This window comes from Eschrichtius robustus, chromosome 15 (genome assembly GCF_028021215.1).
Source record: "Eschrichtius robustus isolate mEscRob2 chromosome 15, mEscRob2.pri, whole genome shotgun sequence".
Taxonomy (NCBI): domain Eukaryota; kingdom Metazoa; phylum Chordata; class Mammalia; order Artiodactyla; family Eschrichtiidae; genus Eschrichtius; species Eschrichtius robustus.
Genome location: NC_090838.1, coordinates 70,044,672 through 70,061,033, shown reverse-complemented (window position 1 = coordinate 70,061,033; position 16,362 = coordinate 70,044,672).

Below are 16,362 nucleotides of genomic sequence, written 5' to 3'. Positions count from 1 at the left end.
CCTTTCATGCTGCCTTGAAGCTACCTAAATAACAGTTTTAGGACGGGTCTTTAGTCACTGTAGGCAGGGCTCTGGGAAGGGAACGAGTGTTCGCTACATCAGCAGGGTGCTTACATAGCCTGGGTGAGAGCTCCTCCTGAGACGCTCTAGAGCTAAAAGGAAACTTGACGTGAGTCCTTTCCTCAAGGTAAAGCCTTGAATAGCCTGCCGAAGCGGAAGCTTGGAGCAGAGCCCTTGAGGCTTAACATTCGGTCTGCTTTCTTTTAACGTTAGTAAGCTTTTCAGGTCACCAGGACCTCGCGTGGGCACCCTCTTCCCTGCAAGAGCACCGAGTACCGGCAGGCTCCCCTGGGCTGCTAAGAAACATCCAGGCCCGGAAACCTTTCCCAGTCACTCTGTGTATGCTGAGTGTAGGGCAACACACTGCACTCTTCCTTGGGAGACCTAGGTTTCCTCAGCACTCCAACAGCTCCAGGAAATCTGTTCTCTTATATCCTACATGTCATGCCAATCTGCCTCATTGCCCTAGGCTGAGCGGCACTGACAAACCCAAACTGCTTCGCATTCCTTCTACAGAGTCATACCTGAAGACCCCATACTTACAGGAGAAAGTCGGCTTGCGTTCCTGCTGTAACCAAAGCACAGTTCTTCCTCTTGCACTGCAGGGTTTTAGAAGAAGCTAAGTCCCGATAGCGTACCTAGAGCTTTCCCTGGGAGAGGCAGTTGGCTACACGGAGAACTCCGTGCCAAGAAAACGTTATTCAGGGAAGGGACCAGTGTGTAGCTAGAGTGTATATTTACATGGTAGAAATCACAAGGAGGTAGGCTGCGTGTTCTCTGGAAACGGGGACCTGATGGCACAGGCCTTGCTTTCCCATTTTGAATGCTCCATTCATCCTGACTTGAAACTACCTAAATAACAGTTTTAGGACAGGTCTCTAGTCACAGTAGGCAGGGCTCTGGGAAGGGAACGAGTGTTCTCTACATCAGCAGGGTGCTTACATAGCCTGGGTGAGAGCTCCTCCTGAGACGCTCTAGAGCTAAAAGGAAACTTGACGTGAGTCCTTTCCTCAAGGTAAAGCCTTGAATAGCCTGCCGAAGCGGAAGCTTGGAGCAGAGCCCTTGAGGCTTAACATTCGGTCTGCTTTCTTTTAACGTTAGTAAGCTTTTCAGGTCACCAGGCCCTCGCGTGGGCACCCTATTCCCTGCAAGAGCACCGAGTACCGGCAGGCTCCCCTGGGCTGCTAAGAAACATCCAGGCCCGGAAACCTTTCCCAGTCACTCTGTGTATGCTGAGTGTAGGGCAACACACTGCACTCTTCCTTGGGAGACCTAGGTTTCCTCAGCACTCCAACAGCTCCAGGAAATCTGTTCTCTTATATCCTACATGTCATGCCAATCTGCCTCATTGCCCTAGGCTGAGCGGCACTGACAAACCCAAACTGCTTCGCATTCCTTCTACAGAGTCAGACCTTAAGACCCCATACTTACAGGAGAAAGTCGGCTTGCGTTCCTGCTTTTGCCAAAGCCCAGTTCTTCCTCTTACACTGCAGGGTTTTAGAAGAGGCTAAGCCCCGATAGCGTCCCAAAGCGCTCCTTTGGGGAGGCCGTTGGCTACATACAGAACTCCGTGCCAAACCAACTTTATTCAAGGAAGGGACCAGTGTGTAGCAGCAGTGTATATTTACTTGGTAGAAATCACAAGGAGGTAGGCTGCGTTTTCACTGGAAACGGGGAATGTATGGCACAAGACTTGCTTTTCCATATTGAACGCTCCATTCATGCTGCCTTGAAGCTACCTAAATAAGAGTGTTTTGCATGGGTCCCTTGTCACTGTAGGCAGTGTACTGGGAAGGGAAAGAGTTTTCTCTAAATCAACAGGGTGCTTTCATAGCCTGCGTGGGAGCTCCTCCTGAGAGGCTCTAGAGGTAAAAGGAAACTTGACGTGAGTTCTTTCCTCAATGTAAAGCCTTGAATAGCCTGCCGTAGCGGAAGCCTGGAGGAGAGTCCTGGAGGCTTAATTTTAGGTCTGCTTTCTTTTAACGTTAGTAAGCTTTTCAGGTCACCAGGCCCTCGCGTGGGCACCCTATTCCCTGCAAGAACACCGAGTACTGGCAGGCTCTCCTGGCCTGCTAAGAAACATCCAGGCCCGGAAACCTTTCCCAGTCACTCTGTGTATGCTGAGTGTAGGGCAACACACTGCACTCTTCCTTGGGAGACCTAGGTTTCCTCAGCACTCCAACAGCTCCAGGAAATCTGTTCTCTTATATCCTACATGTCATGCCAATCTGCCTCATTGCCCTAGGCTGAGCGGCACTGACAAACCCAAACTGCTTCGCATTCCTTCTACAGAGTCATACCTGAAGACCCCATACTTACAGGAGAAAGTCGGCTTGCGTTCCTGCTGTAACCAAAGCACAGTTCTTCCTCTTGCACTGCAGGGTTTTAGAAGAAGCTAAGTCCCGATAGCGTACCTAGAGCTTTCCCTGGGAGAGGCAGTTGGCTACACGGAGAACTCCGTGCCAAGAAAACGTTATTCAGGGAAGGGACCAGTGTGTAGCTAGAGTGTATATTTACATGGTAGAAATCACAAGGAGGTAGGCTGCGTGTTCTCTGGAAACGGGGACCTGATGGCACAGGCCTTGCTTTCCCATTTTGAATGCTCCATTCATCCTGCCTTGAAACTACCTAAATAACAGTTTTAGGACGGGTCTCTAGTCACAGTAGGCAGGGCTCTGGGAAGGGAACGAGTGTTCTCTACATCAGCAGGGTGCTTACATAGCCTGGGTGAGAGCTCCTCCTGAGACGCTCTAGAGCTAAAAGGAAACTTGACGTGAGTCCTTTCCTCAAGGTAAAGCCTTGAATAGCCTGCCGAAGCGGAAGCTTGGAGCAGAGCCCTTGAGGCTTAACATTCGGTCTGCTTTCTTTTAACGTTAGTAAGCTTTTCAGGTCACCAGGCCCTCGCGTGGGCACCCTATTCCCTGCAAGAGCACCGAGTACCGGCAGGCTCCCCTGGGCTGCTAAGAAACATCCAGACCCGGAAACCTTTCCCAGTCACTCTGTGTATGCTGAGTGTAGGGCAACACACTGCACTCTTCCTTGGGAGACCTAGGTTTCCTCAGCACTCCAACAGCTCCAGGAAATCTGTTCTCTTATATCCTACATGTCATTCCAATCTGCCTCTTTGCCCTAGGCTGAGCGGCACTGACAAACCAAAACTGCTTCGCATTCCTTCTACAGAGTCAGACCTTAAGACCCCATACTTACAGGAGAAAGTCGGCTTGCGTTCCTGCTTTTGCCAAAGCCCAGTTCTTCCTCTTACACTGCAGGGTTTTAGAAGAGGCTAAGCCCCGATAGCGTCCCAAAGCGCTCCTTTGGGGAGGCCGTTGGCTACATGCAGAACTCCGTGCCAAACCAACTTTATTCAAGGAAGGGACCAGTGTGTAGCTAGAGTTTATATTTACTTGGTAGAAATCACAAGGAGGTAGGCTGCGTTTTCACTGGAAACGGGGAATGTATGGCACAAGACTTGCTTTTCCATATTGAACGCTCCATTCATGCTGCCTTGAAGCTACCTAAATAAGAGTGTTTTGCATGGGTCCCTTGTCACTGTAGGCAGTGTACTGGGAAGGGAAAGAGTTTTCTCTAAATCAACAGGGTGCTTTCATAGCCTGCGTGGGAGCTCCTCCTGAGAGGCTCTAGAGCTAAAAGGAAACTTGACGTGAGTCCTTTCCTCAAGGTAAAGCCTTGAATAGCCTGCCGAAGCGGAAGCTTGGAGGAGAGTCCTGGAGGCTTAATTTTAGGTCTGCTTTCTTTTAACGTTAGTAAGCTTTTCAGGTCACCAGGCCCTCGCGTGGGCACCCTATTCCCTGCAAGAACACCGAGTACTGGCAGGCTCTCCTGGCCTGCTAAGAAACATCCAGGCCCGGAAACCTTTCCCAGTCACTCTGTGTATGCTGAGTGTAGAGCAACACACTGCACTCTTCCTTGGGAGACCTAGGTTTCCTCAGCACTCCAACAGCTCCAGGAAATCTGTTCTCTTACGTCCTACATGTCATGCCACTCTGCCTCATTGCCCTAGGCTGAGCGCACTGAGAAACCAAAACTGCTTCGCATTCCTTCTAAAGAGTCATAACTTCAGACCCCATACTTACAGGAGAAAGTCGGCTTGCGTTCCTGCTGGTACCAAAGCAGAGTTCTTTCTCTTACACTGCAGGGTTTTAGAAGAGGCTAAGCCCCGATAGCGTACCTAGAGTGCTCCTCTGGGGTGGCCGTTGGCTACACGCAGAACTCCGTGCCAAACCAACATTATTCAAGAAATGGACCAGTGTGTACCTAGAGTGTATATTTAGTTGGTAGAAATCAGAAGGAGGTAGGCTGCATGTTCGCTGGAAACGGCGACCTGATGGCACAAGCCTTGCTTTCCCATTTTGAATGCTCCTTTCATGCTGCCTTGAAGCTACCTAAATAACAGTTTTAGGACGGGTCTTAGTCACTGTAGGCAGGGCTCTGGGAAGGAAACGAGTGTTCTCTACATCAGCAGGGTGCTTACATAGCCTGGGTGAGAGCTCCTCCTGAGACGCTCTAGAGCTAAAAGGAAACGACGTGAGTCCTTTCCTCAAGGTGAAGCCTTGAATAGCCTGCCGAAGCGGAAGCTTGGAGCAGAGCCCTTGAGGCTTAACATTCGGTCTGCTTTCTTTTAACGTTAGTAAGCTTTTCAGGTCACCAGGCCCTCGCGTGGGCACCCTATTCCCTGCAAGAGCACCGAGTACCGGCAGGCTCCCCTGGGCTGCTAAGAAACATCCAGGCCCGGAAACCTTTCCCAGTCACTCTGTGTATGCTGAGTGTAGGGCAACACACTGCACTCTTCCTTGGGAGACCTAGGTTTCCTCAGCACTCCAACAGCTCCAGGAAATCTGTTCTCTTTTATCCTACATGTCATGCAAATCTGCCTCATTGCCCTAGGCTGAGCGGCACTGACAAACCAAAACTGCTTCGCATTCCTTCTACAGAGTCATACCTGAAGACCCCATACTTACAGGAGAAAGTCGGCTTGCGTTCCTGCTGTAACCAAAGCACAGTTCTTCCTCTTGCACTGCAGGGTTTTAGAAGAAGCTAAGTCCCGATAGCGTACCTAGAGCTTTCCCTGGGAGAGGCAGTTGGCTACACGGAGAACTCCGTGCCAAGAAAACGTTATTCAGGGAAGGGACCAGTGTGTAGCTAGAGTGTATATTTACATGGTAGAAATCACAAGGAGGTAGGCTGCGTGTTCTCTGGAAACGGGGACCTGATGGCACAGGCCTTGCTTTCCCATTTTGAATGCTCCATTCATCCTGACTTGAAACTACCTAAATAACAGTTTTAGGACAGGTCTCTAGTCACAGTAGGCAGGGCTCTGGGAAGGGAACGAGTGTTCTCTACATCAGCAGGGTGCTTACATAGCCTGGGTGAGAGCTCCTCCTGAGACGCTCTAGAGCTAAAAGGAAACTTGACGTGAGTCCTTTCCTCAAGGTAAAGCCTTGAATAGCCTGCCGAAGCGGAAGCTTGGAGCAGAGCCCTTGAGGCTTAACATTCGGTCTGCTTTCTTTTAACGTTAGTAAGCTTTTCAGGTCACCAGGCCCTCGCGTGGGCACCCTATTCCCTGCAAGAGCACCGAGTACCGGCAGGCTCCCCTGGGCTGCTAAGAAACATCCAGGCCCGGAAACCTTTCCCAGTCACTCTGTGTATGCTGAGTGTAGGGCAACACACTGCACTCTTCCTTGGGAGACCTAGGTTTCCTCAGCACTCCAACAGCTCCAGGAAATCTGTTCTCTTATATCCTACATGTCATGCCAATCTGCCTCATTGCCCTAGGCTGAGCGGCACTGACAAACCCAAACTGCTTCGCATTCCTTCTACAGAGTCATACCTGAAGACCCCATACTTACAGGAGAAAGTCGGCTTGCGTTCCTGCTTTTGCCAAAGCCCAGTTCTTCCTCTTACACTGCAGGGTTTTAGAAGAGGCTAAGCTCCGATAGCGTCCCAAAGCGCTCCTTTGGGGAGGCCGTTGGCTACATACAGAACTCCGTGCCAAACCAACTTTATTCAAGGAAGGGACCAGTGTGTAGCAGCAGTGTATATTTACTTGGTAGAAATCACAAGGAGGTAGGCTGCGTTTTCACTGGAAACGGGGAATGTATGGCACAAGACTTGCTTTTCCATATTGAACGCTCCATTCATGCTGCCTTGAAGCTACCTAAATAAGAGTGTTTTGCATGGGTCCCTTGTCACTGTAGGCAGTGTACTGGGAAGGGAAAGAGTTTTCTCTAAATCAACAGGGTGCTTTCATAGCCTGCGTGGGAGCTCCTCCTGAGAGGCTCTAGAGGTAAAAGGAAACTTGACGTGAGTTCTTTCCTCAAGGTAAAGCCTTGAATAGCCTGCCGAAGCGGAAGCCTGGAGGAGAGTCCTGGAGGCTTAATTTTAGGTCTGCTTTCTTTTAACGTTAGTAAGCTTTTCAGGTCACCAGGCCCTCGCGTGGGCACCCTATTCCCTGCAAGAACACCGAGTACTGGCAGGCTCTCCTGGCCTGCTAAGAAACATCCAGGCCCGGAAACCTTTCCCAGTCACTCTGTGTATGCTGAGTGTAGGGCAACACACTGCACTCTTCCTTGGGAAACCTAGGTTTCCTCAGCACTCCAACAGCTCCAGGAAATCTGTTCTCTTATATCCTACATGTCATGCAAATCTCCCTCATTGCCCTAGGCTGAGCGGCACTGACAAACCCAAACTGCTTCGCATTCCTTCTACAGAGTCATACCTGAAGACCCCATACTTACAGGAGAAAGTCGGCTTGCGTTCCTGCTGTAACCAAAGCACAGTTCTTCCTCTTGCACTGCAGGGTTTTAGAAGAAGCTAAGTCCCGATAGCGTACCTAGAGCTTTCCCTGGGAGAGGCAGTTGGCTACACGGAGAACTCCGTGCCAAGAAAACGTTATTCAGGGAAGGGACCAGTGTGTAGCTAGAGTGTATATTTACATGGTAGAAATCACAAGGAGGTAGGCTGCGTGTTCTCTGGAAACGGGGACCTGATGGCACAGGCCTTGCTTTCCCATTTTGAATGCTCCATTCATCCTGCCTTGAAACTACCTAAATAACAGTTTTAGGACGGGTCTCTAGTCACAGTAGGCAGGGCTCTGGGAAGGGAACGAGTGTTCTCTACATCAGCAGGGTGCTTACATAGCCTGGGTGAGAGCTCCTCCTGAGACGCTCTAGAGCTAAAAGGAAACTTGACGTGAGTCCTTTCCTCAAGGTAAAGCCTTGAATAGCCTGCCGAAGCGGAAGCTTGGAGCAGAGCCCTTGAGGCTTAACATTCGGTCTGCTTTCTTTTAACGTTAGTAAGCTTTTCAGGTCACCAGGCCCTCGCGTGGGCACCCTATTCCCTGCAAGAGCACCGAGTACCGGCAGGCTCCCCTGGGCTGCTAAGAAACATCCAGACCCGGAAACCTTTCCCAGTCACTCTGTGTATGCTGAGTGTAGGGCAACACACTGCACTCTTCCTTGGGAGACCTAGGTTTCCTCAGCACTCCAACAGCTCCAGGAAATCTGTTCTCTTATATCCTACATGTCATTCCAATCTGCCTCATTGCCCTAGGCTGAGCGGCACTGACAAACCAAAACTGCTTCGCATTCCTTCTACAGAGTCAGACCTTAAGACCCCATACTTACAGGAGAAAGTCGGCTTGCGTTCCTGCTTTTGCCAAAGCCCAGTTCTTCCTCTTACACTGCAGGGTTTTAGAAGAGGCTAAGCCCCGATAGCGTCCCAAAGCGCTCCTTTGGGGAGGCCGTTGGCTACATGCAGAACTCCGTGCCAAACCAACTTTATTCAAGGAAGGGACCAGTGTGTAGCTAGAGTTTATATTTACTTGGTAGAAATCACAAGGAGGTAGGCTGCGTTTTCACTGGAAACGGGGAATGTATGGCACAAGACTTGCTTTTCCATATTGAACGCTCCATTCATGCTGCCTTGAAGCTACCTAAATAAGAGTGTTTTGCATGGGTCCCTTGTCACTGTAGGCAGTGTACTGGGAAGGGAAAGAGTTTTCTCTAAATCAACAGGGTGCTTTCATAGCCTGCGTGGGAGCTCCTCCTGAGAGGCTCTAGAGCTAAAAGGAAACTTGACGTGAGTCCTTTCCTCAAGGTAAAGCCTTGAATAGCCTGCCGAAGCGGAAGCTTGGAGGAGAGTCCTGGAGGCTTAATTTTAGGTCTGCTTTCTTTTAACGTTAGTAAGCTTTTCAGGTCACCAGGCCCTCGCGTGGGCACCCTATTCCCTGCAAGAACACCGACTACTGGCAGGCTCTCCTGGCCTGCTAAGAAACATCCAGGCCCGGAAACCTTTCCCAGTCACTCTGTGTATGCTGAGTGTAGAGCAACACACTGCACTCTTCCTTGGGAGACCTAGGTTTCCTCAGCACTCCAACAGCTCCAGGAAATCTGTTCTCTTACGTCCTACATGTCATGCCACTCTGCCTCATTGCCCTAGGCTGAGCGCACTGAGAAACCAAAACTGCTTCGCATTCCTTCTAAAGAGTCATAACTTCAGACCCCATACTTACAGGAGAAAGTCGGCTTGCGTTCCTGCTGGTACCAAAGCAGAGTTCTTTCTCTTACACTGCAGGGTTTTAGAAGAGGCTAAGCCCCGATAGCGTACCTAGAGTGCTCCTCTGGGGTGGCCGTTGGCTACACGCAGAACTCCGTGCCAAACCAACATTATTCAAGAAATGGACCAGTGTGTACCTAGAGTGTATATTTAGTTGGTAGAAATCAGAAGGAGGTAGGCTGCATGTTCGCTGGAAACGGCGACCTGATGGCACAAGCCTTGCTTTCCCATTTTGAATGCTCCTTTCATGCTGCCTTGAAGCTACCTAAATAACAGTTTTAGGACGGGTCTTAGTCACTGTAGGCAGGGCTCTGGGAAGGAAACGAGTGTTCTCTACATCAGCAGGGTGCTTACATAGCCTGGGTGAGAGCTCCTCCTGAGACGCTCTAGAGCTAAAAGGAAACGACGTGAGTCCTTTCCTCAAGGTGAAGCCTTGAATAGCCTGCCGAAGCGGAAGCTTGGAGCAGAGCCCTTGAGGCTTAACATTCGGTCTGCTTTCTTTTAACGTTAGTAAGCTTTTCAGGTCACCAGGCCCTCGCGTGGGCACCCTATTCCCTGCAAGAGCACCGAGTACCGGCAGGCTCCCCTGGGCTGCTAAGAAACATCCAGGCCCGGAAACCTTTCCCAGTCACTCTGTGTATGCTGAGTGTAGGGCAACACACTGCACTCTTCCTTGGGAGACCTAGGTTTCCTCAGCACTCCAACAGCTCCAGGAAATCTGTTCTCTTTTATCCTACATGTCATGCAAATCTGCCTCATTGCCCTAGGCTGAGCGGCACTGACAAACCAAAACTGCTTCGCATTCCTTCTACAGTGCCAGACCTTAAGACCCCATACTTACAGGAGAAAGTCGGCTTGCGTTCCTGCTGTAACCAAAGCACAGTTCTTCCTCTTGCACTGCAGGGTTTTAGAAGAAGCTAAGTCCCGATAGCGTACCTAGAGCTTTCCCTGGGAGAGGCAGTTGGCTACACGGAGAACTCCGTGCCAAGAAAACGTTATTCAGGGACGGGACCAGTGTGTAGCTAGAGTGTATATTTACATGGTAGAAATCACAAGGAGGTAGGCTGCGTGTTCTCTGGAAACGGGGACCTGATGGCACAGGCCTTGCTTTCCCATTTTGAATGCTGCATTCATCCTGCCTTGAAACTACCTAAATAACAGTTTTAGGACGGGTCTCTAGTCACAGTAGGCAGGGCTCTGGGAAGGGAACGAGTGTTCTCTACATCAGCAGGGTGCTTACATAGCCTGGGTGAGAGCTCCTCCTGAGACGCTCTAGAGCTAAAAGGAAACTTGACGTGAGTCCTTTCCTCAAGGTAAAGCCTTGAATAGCCTGCCGAAGCGGAAGCTTGGAGCAGAGCCCTTGAGGCTTAACATTCGGTCTGCTTTCTTTTAACGTTAGTAAGCTTTTCAGGTCACCAGGACCTCGCGTGGGCAACCTATTCCCTGCAAGATCACCGAGTACCGGCAGGCTCCCCTGGGCTGCTAAGAAACATCCAGGCCCGGAAACCTTTCCCAGTCACTGTGTATGCTGAGTGTAGGGCAACACACTGCACTCTTCCTTGGGAGACCTAGTTTTCCTCAGCACTCCAACAGCTCCAGGAAATCTGTTCTCTTATATCCTACATGTCATGCCAATCTGCCTCATTGCCCTAGGCTGAGCGGCACTGACAAACCAAAACTGCTTCGCATTCCTTCTACAGAGTCAGACTTTAAGACCCCATACTTACAGGAGAAAGTCGGCTTGCGTTCCTGCTTTTGCCAAAGCCCAGTTCTTCCTCTTACACTGCAGGGTTTTAGAAGAGGCTAAGCCCCGATAGCGTCCCAAAGCGCTCCTTTGGGGAGGCCGTTGGCTACATGCAGAACTCCGTGCCAAACCAACTTTATTCAAGGAAGGGACCAGTGTGTAGCAGCAGTGTATATTTACTTGGTAGAAATCACAAGGAGGTAGGCTGCGTTTTCACTGGAAACGGGGAATGTATGGCACAAGACTTGCTTTTCCATATTGAAAGCTCCATTCATGCTGCCTTGAAGCTACCTAAATAAGAGTGTTTTGCATGGGTCCCTTGTCACTGTAGGCAGTGTACTGGGAAGGGAAAGAGTTTTCTCTAAATCAACAGGGTGCTTTCATAGCCTGCGTGGGAGCTCCTCCTGAGAGGCTCTAGAGCTAAAAGGAAACTTGACGTGAGTTCTTTCCTCAAGGTAAAGCCTTGAATAGCCTGCCGAAGCGGAAGCCTGGAGGAGAGTCCTGGAGGCTTAATTTTAGGTCTGCTTTCTTTTAACGTTAGTAAGCTTTTCAGGTCACCAGGCCCTCGCGTGGGCACCCTATTCCCTGCAAGACCACCGAGTACTGGCAGGCTCTCCTGGCCTGCTAAGAAACATCCAGGCCCGGAAACCTTTCCCAGTCACTCTGTGTATGCTGAGTGTAGGGCAACACACTGCACTCTTCCTTGGGAGACCTAGGTTTCCTCAGCACTCCAACAGCTCCAGGAAATCTGTTCTCTTATATCCTACATGTCATGCCATTCTGCCTCATTGCCCTAGGCTGAGCGCACTGGGAAACCAAAACTGCTTCGCATTCCTTCTAAAGAGTCATAACTTCAGACCCCATACTTACAGGAGAAAGTCGGCTTGCGTTCCTGCTGGTACCAAAGCAGAGTTCTTTCTCTTACACTGCAGGGTTTTAGAAGAGGCTAAGCCCCGATAGCGTACCTAGAGTGCTCCTCTGGGGTGGCCGTTGGCTACACGCAGAACTCCGTGCCAAACCAACATTATTCAAGAAAGGGACCAGTGTGTCCCTAGAGTGTATATTTAGTTGGTAGAAATCAGAAGGAGGTAGGCTGCATGTTCGCTGGAAACGGCGACCTGATGGCACAAGCCTTGCTTTCCCATTTTGAATGCTCCTTTCATGCTGCCTTGAAGCTACCTAAATAACAGTTTTAGGACGGGTCTTTAGTCACTGTAGGCAGGGCTCTGGGAAGGGAACGAGTGTTCTCTACATCAGCAGGGTGCTTACATAGCCTGGGTGAGAGCTCCTCCTGAGACGCTCTAGAGCTAAAAGGAAACTTGACGTGAGTCCTTTCCTCAAGGTAAAGCCTTGAATAGCCTGCCGAAGCGGAAGCTTGGAGCAGAGCCCTTGAGGCTTAACATTCGGTCTGCTTTCTTTTAACGTTAGTAAGCTTTTCAGGTCACCAGGACCTCGCGTGGGCACCCTCTTCCCTGCAAGAGCACCGAGTACCGGCAGGCTCCCCTGGGCTGCTAAGAAACATCCAGGCCCGGAAACCTTTCCCAGTCACTCTGTGTATGCTGAGTGTAGGGCAACACACTGCACTCTTCCTTGGGAGACCTAGGTTTCCTCAGCACTCCAACAGCTCCAGGAAATCTGTTCTCTTATATCCTACATGTCATGCCAATCTGCCTCATTGCCCTAGGCTGAGCGGCACTGACAAACCCAAACTGCTTCGCATTCCTTCTACAAAGTCATACCTGAAGACCCCATACTTACAGGAGAAAGTCGGCTTGCGTTCCTGCTGTAACCAAAGCACAGTTCTTCCTCTTGCACTGCAGGGTTTTAGAAGAAGCTAAGTCCCGATAGCGTACCTAGAGCTTTCCCTGGGAGAGGCAGTTGGCTACACGGAGAACTCCGTGCCAAGAAAACGTTATTCAGAGAAGGGACCAGTGTGTAGCTAGAGTGTATATTTACATGGTAGAAATCACAAGGAGGTAGGCTGCGTGTTCTCTGGAATCGGGGACCTGATGGCACAGGCCTTGCTTTCCCATTTTGAATGCTCCATTCATCCTGCCTTGAAACTACCTAAATAACAGTTTTAGGACGGGTCTCTAGTCACAGTAGGCAGGGCTCTGGGAAGGGAACGAGTGTTCTCTACATCAGCAGGGTGCTTACATAGCCTGGGTGAGAGCTCCTCCTGAGACGCTCTAGAGCTAAAAGGAAACTTGACGTGAGTCCTTTCCTCAAGGTAAAGCCTTGAATAGCCTGCCGAAGCGGAAGCTTGGAGCAGAGCCCTTGAGGCTTAACATTCGGTCAGCTTTCTTTTAACGTTAGTAAGCTTTTCAGGTCACCAGGACCTCGCGTGGGCACCCTATTCCCTGCAAGAGCACCGAGTACCGGCAGGCTCCCCTGGGCTGCTAAGAAACATCCAGGCCCGGAATCCTTTCTCAGTCACTCTGTGTATGCTGAGTGTAGGGCAACACACTGCACTCTTCCTTGGGAGACCTAGGTTTCCTCAGCACTCCAACAGCTCCAGGAAATCTGTTCTCTTATATCCTACATGTCATGCCAATCTGCCTCATTGCCCTAGGCTGAGCGGCACTGACAAACCAAAACTGCTTCGCATTCCTTCTACAGAGTCATACCTGAAGACCCCATACTTACAGGAGAAAGTCGGCTTGCGTTCCTGCTTTTGCCAAAGCCCAGTTCTTCCTCTTACACTGCAGGGTTTTAGAAGAGGCTAAGCCCCGATAGCGTCCCAAAGCGCTCCTTTGGGTAGGCCGTTGGCTACATGCAGAACTCCGTGCGAAACCAACTTTGTTCAAGGAAGGGACCAGTGTGTAGCAGCAGTGTATATTTACTTGGTAGAAATCACAAGGAGGTAGGCTGCGTTTTCACTGGAAACGGGGAATGTATGGCACAAGACTTGCTTTTCCATATTGAACGCTCCATTCATGCTGCCTTGAAGCTACCTAAATAAGAGTGTTTTGCATGGGTCCCTTGTCACTGTAGGCAGTGTACTGGGAAGGGAAAGAGTTTTCTCTAAATCAACAGGGTGCTTTCCTAGCCTGCGTGGGAGCTCCTCCTGAGAGGCTCTAGAGCTAAAAGGAAACTTGACGTGAGTCCTTTCCTCAAGGTAAAGCCTTGAATAGCCTGCCGAAGCGGAAGCTTGGAGGAGAGTCCTGGAGGCTTAATTTTAGGTCTGCTTTCTTTTAACGTTAGTAAGCTTTTCAGGTCACCAGGCCCTCGCGTGGGCACCCTATTCCCTGCAAGAACACCGAGTACTGGCAGGCTCTCCTGGCCTGCTAAGAAACATCCAGGCCCGGAAACCTTTCCCAGTCACTCTGTGTATGCTGAGTGTAGAGCAACACACTGCACTCTTCCTTGGGAGACCTAGGTTTCCTCAGCACTCCAACAGCTCCAGGAAATCTGTTCTCTTACGTCCTACATGTCATGCCATTCTGCCTCATTGCCCTAGGCTGAGCGCACTGAGAAACCAAAACTGCTTCGCATTCCTTCTAAAGAGTCATAACTTCAGACCCCATACTTACAGGAGAAAGTCGGCTTGCGTTCCTGCTGGTACCAAAGCAGAGTTCTTTCTCTTACACTGCAGGGTTTTAGAAGAGGCTAAGCCCCGATAGCGTACCTAGAGTGCTCCTCTGGGGTGGCCGTTGGCTACACGCAGAACTCCGTGCCAAACCAACATTATTCAAGAAATGGACCAGTTTGTACCTAGAGTGTATATTTAGTTGGTAGAAATCAGACGGAGGTAGGCTGCATGTTCGCTGGAAACGGCGACCTGATGGCACAAGCCTTGCTTTCCCATTTTGAATGCTCCTTTCATGCTGCCTTGAAGCTACCTAAATAACAGTTTTAGGACGGGTCTTTAGTCACTGTAGGCAGGGCTCTGGGAAGGGAACGAGTGTTCTCTACATCAGCAGGGTGCTTACATAGCCTGGGTGAGAGCTCCTCCTGAGACGCTCTAGAGCTAAAAGGAAACTTGACGTGAGTCCTTTCCTCAAGGTACAGCCTTGAATAGCCTGCCGAGGCGGAAGCTTGGAGCAGAGCCCTTGAGGCTTAACATTCGGTCTGCTTTCTTTTAACGTTAGTAAGCTTTTCAGGTCACCAGGACCTCGCGTGGGCACCCTATTCCCTGCAAGAGCACCGAGTACCGGCAGGCTCCCCTGGGCTGCTAAGAAACATCCAGGCCCGGAAACCTTTCCCAGTCACTCTGTGTATGCTGAGTGTAGGGCAACACACTGCACTCTTCCTTGGGAGACCTAGGTTTCCTCAGCACTCCAACAGCTCCAGGAAATCTGTTCTCTTATATCCTACATGTCATGCCAATCTGCCTCATTGCCCTAGGCTGAGCGGCACTGACAAACCCAAACTGCTTCGCATTCCTTCTACAAAGTCATACCTGAAGACCCCATACTTACAGGAGAAAGTCGGCTTGCGTTCCTGCTGTAACCAAAGCACAGTTCTTCCTCTTGCACTGCAGGGTTTTAGAAGAAGCTAAGTCCCGATAGCGTACCTAGAGCTTTCCCTGGGAGAGGCAGTTGGCTACACGGAGAACTCCGTGCCAAGAAAACGTTATTCAGAGAAGGGACCAGTGTGTAGCTAGAGTGTATATTTACATGGTAGAAATCACAAGGAGGTAGGCTGCGTGTTCTCTGGAAACGGGGACCTGATGGCACAGGCCTTGCTTTCCCATTTTGAATGCTCCATTCATCCTGCCTTGAAACTACCTAAATAACAGTTTTAGGACGGGTCTCTAGTCACAGTAGGCAGGGCTCTGGGAAGGGAACGAGTGTTCTCTACATCAGCAGGGTGCTTACATAGCCTGGGTGAGAGCTCCTCCTGAGACGCTCTAGAGCTAAAAGGAAACTTGACGTGAGTCCTTTCCTCAAGGTAAAGCCTTGAATAGCCTGCCGAAGCGGAAGCTTGGAGCAGAGCCCTTGAGGCTTAACATTCGGTCAGCTTTCTTTTAACGTTAGTAAGCTTTTCAGGTCACCAGGCCCTCGCGTGGGCACCCTATTCCCTGCAAGAGCACCGAGTACCGGCAGGCTCCCCTGGGCTGCTAAGAAACATCCAGGCCCGGAAACCTTTCTCAGTCACTCTGTGTATGCTGAGTGTAGGGCAACACACTGCACTCTTCCTTGGGAGACCTAGGTTTCCTCAGCACTCCAACAGCTCCAGGAAATCTGTTCTCTTATATCCTACATGTCATGCCAATCTGCCTCATTGCCCTAGGCTGAGCGGCACTGACAAACCAAAACTGCTTCGCATTCCTTCTACAGAGTCATACCTGAAGACCCCATACTTACAGGAGAAAGTCGGCTTGCGTTCCTGCTTTTGCCAAAGCCCAGTTCTTCCTCTTACACTGCAGGGTTTTAGAAGAGGCTAAGCCCCGATAGCGTCCCAAAGCGCTCCTTTGGGTAGGCCGTTGGCTACATGCAGAACTCCGTGCGAAACCAACTTTATTCAAGGAAGGGACCAGTGTGTAGCAGCAGTGTATATTTACTTGGTAGAAATCACAAGGAGGTAGGCTGCGTTTTCACTGGAAATGGGGAATGTATGGCACATGACTTGCTTTTCCATATTGAACGCTCCATTCATGCTGCCTTGAAGCTACCTAAATAAGAGTGTTTTGCATGGGTCCCTTGTCACTGTAGGCAGTGTACTGGGAAGGGAAAGAGTTTTCTCTAAATCAACAGGGTGCTTTCCTAGCCTGCGTGGGAGCTCCTCCTGAGAGGCTCTAGAGCTAAAAGGAAACTTGACGTGAGTCCTTTCCTCAAGGTAAAGCCTTGAATAGCCTGCCGAAGCGGAAGCTTGGAGGAGAGTCCTGGAGGCTTAATTTTAGGTCTGCTTTCTTTTAACGTTAGTAAGCTTTTCAGGTCACCAGGCCCTCGCGTGGGCACCCTATTCCCTGCAAGAACACCGAGTACTGGCAGGCTCTCCTGGCCTGCTAAGAAACATCCAGGCCCGGAAACCTTTCCCAG